Source organism: Pristiophorus japonicus, chromosome 1 (assembly GCF_044704955.1).
Source record: "Pristiophorus japonicus isolate sPriJap1 chromosome 1, sPriJap1.hap1, whole genome shotgun sequence".
In the NCBI taxonomy this organism is placed as follows: Eukaryota; Metazoa; Chordata; class Chondrichthyes; family Pristiophoridae; genus Pristiophorus; species Pristiophorus japonicus.
Genome location: NC_091977.1, coordinates 326275910 through 326292065, shown reverse-complemented (window position 1 = coordinate 326292065; position 16156 = coordinate 326275910). Strand labels below are relative to the sequence as shown.

Genomic DNA, 16156 nt, shown 5'->3' with positions numbered 1-16156 from the left:
GGGGAGAGAGAGAGAGGGGGGGAGAGGAGAGGGAGGAAGTTTGGCGGGGAGAGGAGAGGGGGATGAGAGGGAGTGAGCGGGGCAGAGGAGAGGGAGGGGAGAGGGGCAGAGGAGAGGGAGGGGAGAGGGGCAGAGGAGAGGGAGGGGAGAGGGGCAGAGGAGAGGAGGGGAGAGGGGCAGAGGAGAGGGAGGGGAGAGGGGCAGAGGAGAGGGAGGGGAGAGGGGCAGAGGAGAGGGAGGGGAGAGGGGCAGAGGAGAGGGAGGGGAGAGGGGCAGAGGAGAGGGAGGGGAGAGGGGCTGAGGAGAGGGAGGGCGGAGGGCTGAGAGGGAGGGGAGAGGGGCTGAAGAGGGGGAGGGGAGAGGGGCTGAAGAGGGGGAGGGGAGAGGGGCTGAAGAGGGGGAGGGGAGAGGGGCTGAGGAGAGGGAGGGAGAGGGGCTGAGGAGAGGGAGGGAGAGGGGCTGAGGAGAGGGAGGGATGGGGGCGCACGAGAGGGAGGGAGGGGGGCTGAGGAGAGGGAGGGAGGGGGGCTGAGGAGAGGGAGGGAGGGGGGCTGAGGAGAGGGAGGGAGGGGGGCTGAGGAGAGGGAGGGAGGGAGGGGGGCTGAGGAGAGGGAGGGAGGGAGGGGGGCTGAGGAGAGGGAGGGAGTGAGGGGGGCTGAGGAGAGGGAGGGAGGGAGGGAGGGGGGCTGAGGAGAGGGAGGGAGGCTGAGGAGAGGGAGGGACCGGGGGGAGGAGTGGGAGGGAGGGGGAGATGGGGGAGAGAGAGAGAGAGAGAGAGAGAGAGAGGGAGAGAGCCGGAGGGAGCGGGAGCTGAAGGTGGGGGGAGGGGACCGGAGTGGAGCGGACCGGGCACTGAACAGGGGGGCCGGAGCAGGAGCTCAAGAGGAGGGAGGCCCGAGTCCGATCTTCGCCGCCCCAGTGAGCCCATTCGGCCACGGCTTGGGGCGGCGTGGTTCGGGCACCTCCCACACAGCCTCGTGCGCCGAGAGCTACTGCACATGCGCACGCACACTCTAGCGCGCATGTGCAGAGTGCCGGGACCTGTTTCCGACCCCCACAGCTTGTGCTGCGCTGTGCCAAGGGCCTGAAACGTTCCAGCAGCGGGGTGAATACCGAGGTAAGTTTTAGGCGCAGTTTTGAGCGCGGAAATCAGGCTTGGCTCGTGAGGCTGCGCCGTTCTAGGCGCGGCCCGAAACTTGACACCCATAACTGGACCCAATGCCAATCCTGTGCCTGCTGTACACGCTGAAAGAATGAGCTCCATCTTTCTCTGCACCCCTCCACCAAAATCAAACCAGCGAGTGCAAAAAGGTGAACCCCTCAACTTTACTGAACAAGTGTGTGGATGAGAGATCTGTGGGACATAGGCCACCGACTCTGCCTTCAGCATAGCAGGTATCAAATAGTCTGAGGCTACACAATGCAGCCAGAACCCCCACGTACACCTAAAAGGAGAGGCACAAACCAACGCAAGGAGGAGGAACAAGTTAACAACAGCCAGCCCCAAATTCACTTAACTCTGTAGGGTACTAGATTTCAATCTGATCGAGGCTTATAAGATAATGAAGGGATTAAGATTGTGTTCAGTTGATAGTTTGTTCCAATTAAATAGATTCGGGAGGACCAGGGGTCACAATCTTAAGTTGTATGAGACCAGATCTTGGTTAGTCAGGAGGTGGTTCTTTTCAGAGAATAGTGGACCTCTGGAACAGGCTGCCATCTCGTGCAGTGGATGCTGATTTTCTAACTTCCTTCAAGCGAGAACTGGACCTGTTTCTGGTTGGGGTGGAGATCACCTCTTACAAAAGGAAGGTAGTGCATAGAATTATGAGGGCTACAGTGATCTCCTGGACTAGTTTTGATCGCCTCGATGGGTCGGAGAGGAATTTCCCCAATTATTTCTCCCCCAAATTAGCCTGTTTTTAAAAAATCTGGTATTTCGCCTCTCCCAGGAGATCACATGGTTTGGGGTGGGGTGGAGGGTATACATTGTGATACACAAGGTATCGCAATTGTGTGGGACAGGCCCGATGGACCAGAGGGTCCTTACCTGTCCGTCCTTGTTCTTTTGTAATCCTGGCCCAGCCCAACACCTGACACTGTCACCGAATTCTCAACCTCCAAGTAACACATCATTCCCGTGTGTCCATCATGCGTGTGTCCCTTCAACAATTCAATATACTGTTCTGTAAATACTGTGACAAAACTGAAGTGGCTTCACAAAATATGGACATTTTGACGAACAAAAATTAAATTGACTGACTAACAATTTGCTGTTATTAATAAAATATTCTGCATTTTACTGTTTTGTACTCATTACTTTTGAGAGATTTCTCATCGGTAATGAATATAAAACAGTATTAATAATGTGAATAACAACAATTCTTTTAAGAGCAGGACTGTTTGTTTGAAAATCCTACAAAGTCATAAAATGATTGCAGTAAGAAAGCTAAGCAATACCAACCAGCAACAGTTAGTTATTTTAAGCAATATATGTTCTGCCCACACGTGAAAAGACAACCAATCCTATCAAGTATCTATTTGTGCCATTTGCCCATTGAAACAGAACTAAAATATTCAGCAAATAGCTGCAGAGATACTAGAAGAGTTAAAGTTATGTTTTACTTAAATATCAGATCCTATCATACCATGTAAAGTTACCAGTGGGAGGAAAGAACAGCTGCAAAACCATTCTTTGATCAGTAAATGCAGAACAATGCTCTTGATTTATATAGCATTATTTAAACCCCTCACTCACTCCTAGCTGTGTAACTCACTCGTCAATATCAGTCTTCGCCGTATCCACTCAATCAGTCTTACTATACAGTTTGCTACATGGGCATCTGCATCCCTTGCTTGATGCCCAACCAATACTGAACACTACTGAGCCACTCTTGGTGATGGACATTGAAGTCCCTCCACCCAGAGTGCATTCTGTGCCCTTGATACCATCACTGCTTCCACCAACTGGTGTTCAACATGGAGGAGTACTGATTCATCAGCTGAGGGAGGGCTGTAGGTAGTAATCAGCAGAAGGTTCCCTTGCCCATGTTTGATCCGAAGCCATGAGACTTCATGGGGTCCGGAGTCAATGTTGAGAATTTCTAGGGCCACTCTCTCCCGCAACAAGTGCATACCACTGTGGGACAGGACATACCCAGTGATGCTGATGGAGGAGACTGGGATGTTGGCTGAGGTATGATTCTGTAAGTACCCTGTATGACTATGTTGCTTGACTAGACTATGAAACAGTCTCCCAATCTTGACACCAGACCCCAAATGTTAGTGAGGACTTTGCAGTGTCGACTGACCTCGGCTGGGGTGCCTTTGTTGTGTTCTGATTCAACGTGTGGGTCGCAGTGGAATGCTGGCTGGTTTTATTTCTTTGTTCCTTTCTAGCGGTTTGATCCAACTGAGCAGCTTGCTACGTGGCATCAGTGGAAAGTTAAGAGTCAACCGCATTACTGTGGGATGAAAATGACATATAGGGCAGACGGGTAAGGTTGGCAGCCAGCAGTTGAGGTAGAAGATCAGCCATGATCTTATTGAATAGCGGAGGAGGCTCGAGGGGCCGTATGGCCTACTCTTGCTCCTAATTCTTACGTTCTTCCCTAAATGACATTCGTAAACAGTTGGATTTTAGGTAACTTTTACTGGTATAGCTTTTTATTTCCATATTTTGTGTTTACTTAAATTTAAATTCTCAAACATGGTAGTATTAGTCCAGGCCTCTGATTTATGAGTCCAGCAACAAAAGTACTACGCTACCGAAACAGTACATTATATCCGGCTGTATACTTGGTACCACTCCCTGCTCTGGAGTATTAATGTACATTATATATGGGGTATTACTGTACATTATATATGGGTGTTCACTGTCCCAGTCCCTGGGGTATGAATGTACATTATATATGGATGTTCACTGTCTCTCTCCCTGGGATATTATTGTACATTATGTATGGGTGTTCACTGTCTCTCTTCCTGGGATATTATTGTACATTATGTATGGGTGTTCACTGTCTCTCTCCCTGGGGTATTATTGTATATTATATATGGGTGTTCACTTTCTCTTTCCCTGGGGTATTATCGTACATTATATATGGGTGTTCACTGTCCCAGTCCCTCTTCCTGGGGTATTATTGTACATTATATATAGGTGTTCACTGTCTCTCTCCCTGGAATATTATTGTACATGTATAGGTGTTCACTGTCCCTCTCCCTGGAGTATTACTGTATATTATATATGGGTGTTCACTATACCTCTCAGTTGGATATTATTGTACATTGTAAACGGGTGTTCACTATCCCTCTCCCTGGAGTATTATTGTACATTATATATAGGTGTTCGCTATCCCTCTCCCTGGAGTATTATTGTACATTATATATAGGTGTTCGCTATCCCTCTCCCTGGAGTATTACGGTACATTATAAACGGGTGTTCGCTATCCCGCTCCCTGGAGTATTATTGTACATTATATATATAGGTGTTCACTATCTCTGTCCCTGGAGTATTACTATACATTATATATATAGGTGTTCACTATCTCTGTCCCTGGAGTATTATTGTACATTATATATCGGTGTTCACTATCCCGCTCCCTGGAGTATTACTGTACATTATATATGGGTGTTCACTCACAGTCCCGCTCCCGAGGATTCGGCCGCCATATTAACCCGGACGTGACGCCACGGCCCCTCCCGCCGGTGTCCTCGCGAAGGAGGGGCAGGTTAGACAAGAGGGGTTCCGGCAGTGCCGGCCTGGGAGGACTGGGTAGCCATGTTGGTAAAGGTGGCCGGAGGCGACTAGAGGCGTGAGATCTACAGCAGCTCCGGGTAGATTTTAAATTTAAATGCCAAGTGGATTTTTTTTTTGTTACTCGTATTTTCATTCTGTGAAGGGAATTGATAATAAAATGGGGTGGGGACCCGCAGCCGTCCATCCCATTAGGTCCTTTTGGCTCAACGTCAGGCACTCGCTTCATTTATGTTCTCAGGATTGTCGTCACCAAACGCGGCCCTGCTCCCTTTCCAACATCCCCCTTCAGTGCTTATTCCGATTACCCTTAAAACTTTGTGATTCAGCGGACAAGGCCAGTTTCTGACCTCGGACCGTGGAAATGGCAATAGGCACCGTGACCTCACTGATTACGTGGCTCACCGCGCTGTCAATAGTTTGTGACGTCATGTAGGTCACCACCTTGTCAATAATTTGTGTTGTCATCCATGATACAGGGGGGCCACGTAACTGGTGCAGCCGCGCAGCGGTCTGGAAGTCTCGCGCAGGCCGCTCACTGGCTTTTCAATGGAAAAACCATACATGTGCAGAAATTTGTGATTCATTGAGCAACACCAGTTTCTGACCCCGGAGCAGGTTCAAGTCCGACTCCAGAGACTTGAGCACAAAAAATAAATGCTGTCACTCCAGTGTGGTACTAATGGAGTGCTGCACTGTCGGAGGTGCCGTCTTTCAGCCCCATCTACTCTCTCAGGTGGATGTAACATCCCATGGCACTATTTAGAAGAAGAGTAGTCCTGATCCAATACTTATCCCTCTGTCAATATTACTACGCAGACTATCTGGTCAATATCTCATTGCTGTTTGTGGGACATTGCTGTGTACAAATTGGCTGCCGCATTTCCTACATTACAACAGTAAATACACTTCAAAAGTACTTAGTTGACTGTAAAGCGCTTTGAAACGTCCTTAAGTAATGAAAGGCACGGTATAGATGCAAGTTCTTTCTTTCATCTGATAAAGGTTCCACACCTGAAACAAATTCATCTGATCTCTCCACAGATACTGACTGACCTGCTGAGTATTACCAGCATTTTCTATTTGTTTCATAATTACATGAACAAAAAAATATATGTCTCTTTCATCTTGCTGGCAGGTTGCCATGATGAAATAATGGATGCCTGGCTTGGCTAGTTTCCAGAAGGAAATTAATGCAATCTCTGGCCTAGCCAAACACTGCATCTGTCACCTGTGAGATGCAGCTGGGCATTAGTGGTTGGGAGATTTGACAGATATGTCCTGCTGTTCACAGAATCATACAGCACAGAAGGAGGCCATTTGGCCTATTGTGCCTGTGCCGATCTTTGAGCTATCCAAGTACAGGTTGAATCTCTCTTATCCGGGACTCCCTTATCCGGCACCACCCCTTGGCCGGCACCGTGCCCATCCGCCGGGTGGCACATGCGCAGAACTCCAACCCTCCCCCTAGGTTTCCCATTCCCTTTTAAGGCACAATGGTGATACCTTTCCTTTATTATTTAATTAAATCATTCATCTAAACAGAAAATCCACACACTTACCAGAAAGAAAGTGATCAGCAGTAGCAGAAGCCCCCTCAACCAAGAACACCTTAGGGCCCGCTGGCCCATCGATAGCTTGGAGCCCGCTGACACCTTGGGGCCCGCCAACACCTCGGGCCTCGGGGGCCCCCCCTGACCCGCCGACACCTCGGGGCCCGCCGGCACCTTGGGGCCCGCTCAGGCTGTCGACCTCCCCCCCAACCTCATGACCTCCTCTCTGCTTCCCCCACCCCCCCACCCCTCGGACCGCCTCCCTCCCCCCCCCGCCTCCCCCCCAACCTCGGGCCAATGACCTCCCCTCAGCCGGCAAAATCCCTCATCCAGCCAGGTCCCAAGGGTGCCGAATAAGGAAGGTTTAACCTGTGATCCCACTCTCCCAGCTCTTTCCCCAATTTTCTCCCTTCAAGTTTTTATCAAATTCCCTTTTAAGAACTTAATATAAGAAATAGGAGTAGGCCATCCGGCCCCTCGAGCCTGCTCCACCATTTAATACGATCATGGCTGATTCGATCATGAACTCAGGTCCACTTCCCTGCCCGCTCTCCGTAACCCCTTATTCCCTTATTGGTTAAGAAACTGTCTATCTCTGTCTTAAATTTATTCAATGGTCCAGCTTCCACAGCTCTCTGAGGCAGTGAATTCCACAGATTTACAACCCTCAGAGAGAAAACATTTCTCCTCATTTCAGTCTTAAATGGGTGGCCCCTTATTCTAAGATTATGGCCCCTAGTTCTATTCTCCCCTATCAGTGGAAACAGCTTCTCTGCATCCACCTTGTCAAGCCCCCTCATAATCTTATACGTTTCGATAAGATCACCTCTCATTCTTCTGAATTCCAATGAGTAGAGGCCCAACCTATTCAACCTTTCCCCATAAGTCAACCTCCTCATCTCCAGAATCAATCTAGTGAACCTTCCCTGAACTGCCTCCAAAGCAAGTATATCCTTTCTTAAATATGGAAACCAAAACTGCATGCAGTATTCCAGGTGTGGCCTCGCCAATGCCTTATATAACTGTAGCAAGACTTCCCTTTTATACTCCATCCCCTTTGCAATAAAGACCAAGATTCCATTAGCCTTCTTGATCATTTGCTGTACCTGCATACTAACCTTTTGTGTTTCATGCACAAGTACCCCTAGGTCCCGCTGTACTGCAGCACTTTTTCTCCATTTAAATAATAACTTGCTCTTTGATTTTTTTCTGCCAAAGTGCATGACCTCACACTTTCCAACATTATACACCATCTGCCAAATTTTTGTCCACTCACTTAGCTTGTCTATGTCCTTTTGCAGATTTTTTGTGTCCTCCTCACACATTGCTTTTCCTCCTACCTTTGTATCATCAGCAAACTTGGCTACATTACACTCAGTCCCTTCTTCCAAGTCATTAATATAGATTGTAAATAGTTGGGGTCCCAGCACTGATCCCTGTGGCACCCCACTAGTTATTGATTGCCAACCCAAGAATGAACCATTTATCCCAACTCTCTGTTTTCTGTTAGTTAGCCAATCCTCTATCCATGCTAATATATTAACCCCAACCCCATGAACTTTTATCTTGTGCAGTAACCTTTTATGTGGCACCTTGTCAAATGCCTTCTGGAAGTCCAAATATACCACATCCCTTTTATCCACCCTGTTCGTTACATCCTCAAAGAATTCCAGCAAATTTGTCAAACATGACTTCCCTTTCATAAATCCATGCTGACTCTGCCTGACTGAATTATGTTTTTCTAAATGTCCTGCTGCTGCTTCTTTAATAATGGACTCCAACATTTTCTCAACCACAGATGTTAGGCTAACTGGTCTATAGTTTCCTGCTTTTTGTCTGCCTCCTTTTTTAAATAGGGGAGTTACATTTGCAGTTCTCCAATCTGCTGGGACCTCCCCAGAACCCAGGGAATTTTGGTAAATTACAACCAATGCATTCACTTTCCCTGTCGCTACTTCTCTTAAAACCCTAGGATGCAAGCCATCAGGTCCAGGGGATTTATCCGCCTTTAGTCCCATTATCTTACTGAGTACCACCTCTTTAGTGATTGTGATTGTGTTAAGTTCCTCCCTGCTATAGCCCCTTGACTATCCATTGTTGGGATATTGTTAGTGTCCTCTACCGTAAAGACTGATACAGAATATTTGTTCAGCGTTTCTGCCATCTCCATGTTCCCCATTACTAATTCCCTGGTCTCGTCCTCTAAGCGACCAACATTTACTTTAGCCTTTTTATATACTTATAGAAACTCTTGCTTTTGAAAGTTATTATTGAATCTGCTTCCTCCGCCCTTTCAAGCAGTGCATTCCAGATCACAAATATGGACCAAAGAGCGGAAATCCAGAGGTGATTGCCCTGAACAAACTTTTGTCTCATAATACTCCTGTGAAGCACCTTGGGAAATGTTACTACATTAAAGGCGCTATATAAATACAGTTGTTGTTGTTGACACAAGATAGCATTTGACCAAGTGTGGCATCAAGGTGGCCTACTAAAATTGAAGTCAATGGGAATCGAGGGGAAAACTCTCCAATGGCTAGAATCATACCTAGCACAAAGAAAGATGATTGTGGTTGTTGGAGGTCATGCATCTCAGCCCCAGGACATCGCAGCAGGAGTTCCTCAGGGCAGTGTCCTAGGCCCAGCCATCTTCAGCTGCTTCATCAATGATCTTCCCTCCATCATAAGGTCAGAAGTGGTTCAAGAAGGCAGTTCACCACAATCTTCTCAAGGGCAATTAGGGATGGGCAATAAATGCTGCCCTTGCCAGCAACGCCCACATCCCATGAATGAATAAATAAAAGTACATAATTGGCTGTAAAGTATTTCAGAACATCCTGAGGTCGTGAAAGGCGCTATATAAATTCAAGTATTTTTTAAAATCTCGTTGGATCTGTCTAGGTACAGTTGCATTTCGCCAAATATTAGGGTGATAGCATAAGAGTATTGTCTTATCTTAGTTATCAAAATAGGCTAAAACAGTTGGGACTCTACATTTTAGAGAAGCGTGGATTTAGGGGGTGATCTGATCAAAGCTTATAAGATGATGAAGGGAATAGATTGTGTTCCAGTTGATAGTTTGTTCCAATTAAATAGATTAGGGAGGACCAGGGGTCACAATTTTAAGTTGTATGAGGCCAGATTTAGGTTAGATGTCAGGAGGTGATTCGTTTCCCAAAGAATAGTGGACCTCTGGAACAGGCTGCTGACTCAGGCAGTGGATGCCGATTCACTGAATTCCTTTAAGCGAGAGCGGGACCTGTTTCTGGCTGAGGCGGAGATCACTTACAAAAGCTAGATTACGGTATAAAATTATCTGGGCTGGAGTGATCTCCTGGACTAGTTTTGATCTCCTAGATGGGTTGAAGAGGAATTTCCCAGATTTTTCCCCCTGCAAATTGATCTGGGTTTTTAATGTTTTTTCACCTCTACCAGGAAATCACATTGTTTTTGGGTGGCATGGAGTGTGTATATATTGTGATGCACAAGGTATCACAATTGTGTGGGAAAAGAGGTGGACCTGAAGGTCTTTTCCTGAGTGTCATTGTTCGTATGTCTTCAGCATCGAGGTTATAAGTACACCCGGTCTGCACGTGTTCTCAACCTCCGGCAGACCTGCAGAGAGAGATCCCAGTGTGATATGGACAGAATGTTTTTACATAGGATATACGACACAGAAACAAGCCATTTGGCCCAACCAGTCCATGCCAGCGTTTATGCTCCACTCGAGCCTCCACCCGTCTTTTCACATCTAAATCTATCGGCATAATCCTCTATTCCCTTCTCCCTCATTTGCTTGTCTCGCCTCCCCTTAAATGCATCTATACTATTCGCTTTAACTACTCCCTGTGGTAGCGAGGTATTACTGAGGCTCTGGTACCATTACTTGTACTTTATAGTCTCTTGAACAACTCTTGAGTTCAATTTAATTCTCTTTATTCTGGAGCTCAGTCAGCAATATGCAGTTAAAATGGCGATCCTCACACACAGATCGAGGCGCTATACCTCCTAGCTAGAGGGCACTATACATTCTATCGTTACACCTTTCCTTTCCATAAGAAACAAAGTGAATTAAAGTGAGCTTCAATATAAACTGATAATTAACTTCTTTTGAATACATTTTGCTTCAAAAGTGGAAAGTTGGGCCGGAACATCGCCGGAAAATTGCCGGCCCAACTTTCATGTCACATCGCTGAGGTGATCGCTGATGTGATCACGCACACATTGCCCAGCGCAATTTTCAGCACATCGCCCACGCATTGCTGGGCTGATCGCTCGCCGAGAAGATCGCTGGAGAAAAGCTTCTTTTACCTGGCCTTCCTCACAGAATTCGGCACTACGGACGCAATTTTGAACATCGGAGGAAGTGAGGAGGCTGCTTAAACAAGGCGCTTATAATTTGTGAGTTATTTAAAGGCCTTTTACTGATAGAGCCACTCACAATTATACTTATATTTATATTTATTTTAGTACAAAGGACATTTATAACAACAGTGATAGTGATAATAGAGATAGTGATGGGGCCTCTGGCTTCTCTACCATTACTTGTAAATGCTCACATGCTGGAGTCTGAAGTTGAGTTAAGTGAAGGGTTTAGTGAAGGGGCCAATTGAAGAGGTGGGAGACTAATGCAGAGGCGGTGGAGGAGAACGTACAGCCGACGAACTTACAGGGAAAAGCAATCTTACCTCAACTTGTCTGATAACGCGTGCCTTAGGAGGCTGCGCTTCCAAAAGGAAGTCATCGATGAGATATACCAGCTCATCAAGGGGGATCTGCAACCTACCAGCACCATCAGGACTGCACTGCCCGTTGAGGTAAAGGTTACTGCGGCACTATCCTTCTACACATCGGGCTCCTTTCAGGCCTCAGCTGGCGACATTTGCGGTATCTCTCAGCACGCCACACATTGTTGCATTCGACAGATGATTGAAGCCCTTTACGCTCGCAGGATGGACTTTATAAGCTTCCCTATGACCAAGGAGGCACAGACCGGGAGGGCTTTGGGTTTCTTGAGAATAGCAAACTTCCCCAAGGTGCAGGGAGCAATAAACTGCACTCACATCGTCCTGAAAGCACCATTACAGAACACAAAGGTGTTTCGTAACCGAAAGGGATTCCACTCCCTGAATGTGCAACTCGTTGTCGACCACAACCAAATAATCATGGCAGTTAACGCTAAATTTCCAGGCAGCATCCATGATGTGCACATCCTGCGTGAGAGCGCTGTCTCTGACCTGTTTGGCAGTCAGCCACAAGGTCATGGTTGGATACTAGGGGATTAAGGATATGGCCTTGCTAGCTGGCTCATGACGCCCCTACGTAATCCCCTGACGGAAGCGTTATAACGAAAGCTACATAGCTACACGCAATATCATCAAAAAGACAATTGGAGTGCTCAAGCAGATGCATTCATGTTTTACCTTAACTTACGTTATTAGAAGACACTGCACAACAATTGTAAAGTGAAATAAAAAATGTTTACTCAATTAACAAAATTTTTTTTAATGCAACACCCACCCACCCCACAACACACCCCAACAGTGAACCAACAATAAAAGCAACAACAATAAACTCAATAATATAACAATATAACGTGTAACAATTTTAAAAAAACAATAAAACACCCCCCTCCCAACCTGCGGCCACATTTCTCTCCCGATCCTGTACACCCCCGTATCTTAACCCTACCCTGTTTTGGTCCTAGGGTAGCGCGACGAGTCTGGCGTGCAGCGGACGATGGCAAGACTTCCTGCTGTGGTGGGAGTGATGGTGGCGCGATCGCCTGTTGGGGGCTGTTGGAGGGGAAGGCAAAGCTGGGGATTCGCCTTCCGAGTCAGAAGGAAGTGCTTCCTCCTGACTCGCTTGTGTGCGGGTGCTCGTGGGATGTCTGACGGCGGCACCTTGGGGTTCAGTGCAGCGTCCCACCAACAACGCATGCCACAAGACATCGATGGAGGTGGTCTGCGCATGCATCTCCAAGAGCGTCTGCTGTAAAACCTCCACTTGGCGAACAGACACCCGGGACATGTCCCTCGTGAATACCACCAACACCTGGAGATGCTCGCAACTAATCGCTACACTCTCCTCCCACAGTCTGGTCAAGCCCTCGATCTGATCGGTCAGAGGAGGTGTGTGCTGACCTTGCTGACCCGACCTCCGTGGGGTCGGCATGAGCACTATTAAACGCCTTGGCGTCGCCGGCTGCACGCTGCTTGGTCCCGCTACCTCTTCAGTCAAAAACAACAAAGTGGCCATAGGTTCAACTGTCCGAGGGATGCAAGAGGCATCCTCCTCTGTTTCCATAATATCTCCTTCCTCCTCTGGATCGGTGGTCTCCTCCTCTTCCTCCTCTTCACCACCGTGGCGATGAACACCTGCAATGGGGCAGGTGTAGGTGAGGGTGTGGCCTCCCTTTGCGCTTCTGGAGCTGCAAAACACAATTGAGCTGATTGAGCTTATCAGAACAAAAGGGATTCTTGCGCTGCACTGGCATATGTAGGAGGAGCAGCACTACTAAATAAATGTGAGGGAGAGACATTACAGATTAATGCATCATATGGTAGCACATATGGTAATACATCTATGTGGAATTCACTGCGCCAGAGAGCTGTGGAGGCTAGATCAGTCGGAGATAGACAAAATGATAAGGGAGTGAAGGTTTATGGGGAGCGGACAGAGAAGGGGACAGATTGCCAGTTGGCTCCTGCTCTTATTTCTTATGTTCTTATGTTGTCAACCTGAGAGCAGCACAGAGGTTGCATGCATAACATGACCATTCATATATTATAATTAAATGATGTTACATTACTTTAACACTGCTTTACAAATTACTCACATGACGCAAGGGAGGGTTCTGCAACACCACGGGTGGGGGGCCGAGCGACTGTGGGTCCCCAGAAGTGCCTCTGCATGCTCCTCGAGTTCAGTCAGTGGCTGCAGCTGAGCAGGGCCTCCTCCGGTGCGCCTCTGTTCGCTGCGGTTGTTAGATATCTTGCTCTGCAAACGTGAAAAGAGCATGGCATAAGCTCATTGACTAGGTTCTATCATGGAAAGACAGCATTCACCAACGTTGTATGCTGATAGGGTTTTCCACAATTGATGCACGGTTATAACAAAGATCGTGACTTGGACAGGTTAGGTGAGTGGGCAAAAGCATGGCAGATGCAGTATAATGTGGATAAATGTGAGGTTATCCACTTTGATGGCAAAAACACGAAGGCAGAATATTATCTGAATGGCAGCAGATTAGGAAAAGGGGAGGTGCAATGAGACCTGGGTGTCATGGTTCATTAGTCATTGAAAGTTAACATGCAGATACAGCAGGCGGTGAAGAAGGCAAATGGTATGTTGGCCTTCATAGCGAGGGGATTTGAGTATAGGAGCAGGGAGATCTTACTGCAGTTGTATGGGGCCTTGGTGAGACTTCACCTGGAATATTGTGTTCAGTTTTGGTCTCCTAATCTGAGGAAGGACGTTCTTGCTATTGAGGGAGTGCAGCGAAGGTTCACCAGACTGATTCCAGGGATGGCTGGACTGACATATGAGAAGAGACTTGATCAACTGGGCCTTTATACACTGGAGTTTAGAAGGATGTGAGGGGATCTCATAGAAACTTATAAGATTCTGACAGGACTGGACAGGTTAGATGCAGGAAGAATGTTCCCGATGTTGGGGAAGTCCAGAACCAGAGGACACAGTCTTAGGATAAGGGGTAGGCCATTTAGGACTGAGATGAGGAGAAACTTCTTCCCTCAGAGTTGTTAACCTGTGGAATTTCCTGCCGCAGAGAGTTGTTGATGCCAGTTCATTGGGTATATTCAAGAGGGAGTTAGATACGGCCCTTACGGCTAAAGGGATCAAGGGGTATGGAGAGAAAGCAGGAATGGGGTACTGAGGTAATGATCAGCCATGATCTTATCGAATGGTGGTGCAGGCTCGAAGGGCCTACTCCTGCACCTATTTTCTATGGTTCTATGTGTTTAGAAGCGAATGCTTGACACAAACATCTCTCTTGACTACAATCCCAATTGAACTCGGCAATGACAGGAGCTAATGTCCAAAAGTGTCCCAGGGCAGACAGTGAGCAAGGGCAGCTCTCCCTCAGTCCATGCTGGGTCACTGTGTAAGTGACAGCAGCCAGAGAGACTTAAAAAGGGCACAGGTTCATAGCCCTGTCCTGACCTTAGCAGGGAATGTATATGTAATATATGTAAGAATAACAAGCTTAAATTCAATCCAGATTTATAATTATAATTACAATTTGCATCATTACAATATAAAAGCTATACTTATTCTTGCTGAAGCAACCAGGCTGTTCCAGCACTTCCTGGCACTGGTTGGACGCCCTCGCCTCATGGGATGCCGAGAAGACCACATCCGTGATCTCGGCCCAAATCTTTCTGTCGACCGGGGTGGAGATTTCCCATGCCCACCCCAAGTTAATTGGGCCCACCGGGAGTGCACCTCCTGGACGAGGGCCTCGTTTGCCTCGTCGGAAATGGCTTTGCCCTCCGCCTCCCCCCCTCCACATCATGCACACTAACTTCACTGTCTGATGAAGATGTTTTCTCTTATCTTTAACTCTTTTTTATCTCTTTTGTAAATCTTTTTCTCTTTCTCTCACTCTGCTTTCTTCCTCTCTCTATCCTCTCTCCCTCTCTCTCTCTCCCCCTCCCTCTCTCCCCCTCCCTTTGCCTCTGCGCATGTGTGGATGACCCCTGACCTCCCAAAACGCGGAAACACCTGGTAACTAAAAAAAAAACGCATGCGTAGAAGGCCATTGCTAGGGAAGCTTTGCCTTCCATATCACTGGGCTATCGCTGGACCCATTTCACATCGCTGGGCTATCGCTGAACTAAAAGTCGCGATCCTAAAAATGGGCGATGTTCCAGCAATCATCAAGGCTGACACATCGCCTAGGCTGGAACCGCTCCCACTTTTTGGGCCCTAGCAATCTGAGTAGAAAGTCTAGCCCATAGTCTTTTATGTCGCTGTTCAATCTTGGCCAGTAAACGGATTCTCTGGCACATCGAAGAGTGTTCTCGATGCCAGTAGGAGCTGCATGAAGTCGCTGACGAATGTCGGATCTCAGGGATTTTGGTATGACACAGCGATAGTCTTTGAAGACTATGCCATTCTGTGTTGTGAGTTCATCACGAACTTTGAAGTATGCATGAGTTTCAGGCGGGCATTCATGTGTCGTTTCTGGCCATCCGTTTGTGATTTGTTGTATGATCAGTTGTAGTTGCGTTTTGTATGTTAGTCAGTCCTTGTTTGGAGAGTGGGAGAAAGTCCACCATGTGGATGCATTCCACTGCAATTTCAGTTGGTGATCTCTCCACGTTTTCGAGGTATGCATGTGAGAGTGTGTCTGTTAGGTACATTTTTTTTCCTGGTTGATACTTTATTTCAACGTCATATTGGTTGAGCCTAATGAACAGACGTTGTAGCCGCTTGAGTGCTGCAGATAACGGCTTGCATCCTATGGTAACCATAGCATGATCTTGCGACCGTATGGTTTTGTCCCATTCCGAAGACTTGAGCGAGCAGATCCTTTTCGATTTGAGAGTATCGCGTTTCTGCTCAAGTGAGCGCTCGGCTCGCGTATGCCCCTGTTGCAGTAGAATGAACCCAAGATCCTTGCTCGAAGCATCTCCTTGACCTACGGTTGCAAGTTTGGGGTCAAAGTACTTGAGAATCTGTCACGCGTTGTTTGATAGCTTCAAACCATTTGTCTTGTTCTTCAGTCCATTTCCAGACCGTGTTTTTACGAGTAAGTCATCGCAGAGGTTCGCTGAGGTCTGAAAGATCTGGCAAATCGTTGTTCACCTGCGACATCCTGCAGTTT

The 16156-nt window shown here is 47.4% G+C and overlaps 2 long non-coding RNA genes across 2 annotated transcripts in view; one reads left to right on the top strand and one right to left on the bottom strand.

Moving 5' to 3' along the window:
• Window positions 1–2074: 2074 nt before the first annotated feature.
• LOC139255892 (uncharacterized) lies at window positions 2075–4699 on the bottom strand. Its single transcript, XR_011592146.1, has 3 exons — window positions 4640–4699; window positions 3312–3464; window positions 2075–2163 (listed from the first exon to the last, which is right to left on the bottom strand). It is a non-coding gene; the product is annotated as an uncharacterized lncRNA (long non-coding RNA).
• A 58-nt stretch (window positions 4700–4757) lies between these two features.
• LOC139255820 (uncharacterized) overlaps window positions 4758–16156 on the top strand; it is a 33659-nt gene continuing 22260 nt past the window's right edge. Inside the window, exon 1 of the long non-coding RNA XR_011592140.1 lies at window positions 4758–4833. This is a non-coding gene — a long non-coding RNA (uncharacterized lncRNA). The remainder of the gene's footprint in view (window positions 4834–16156) is intronic.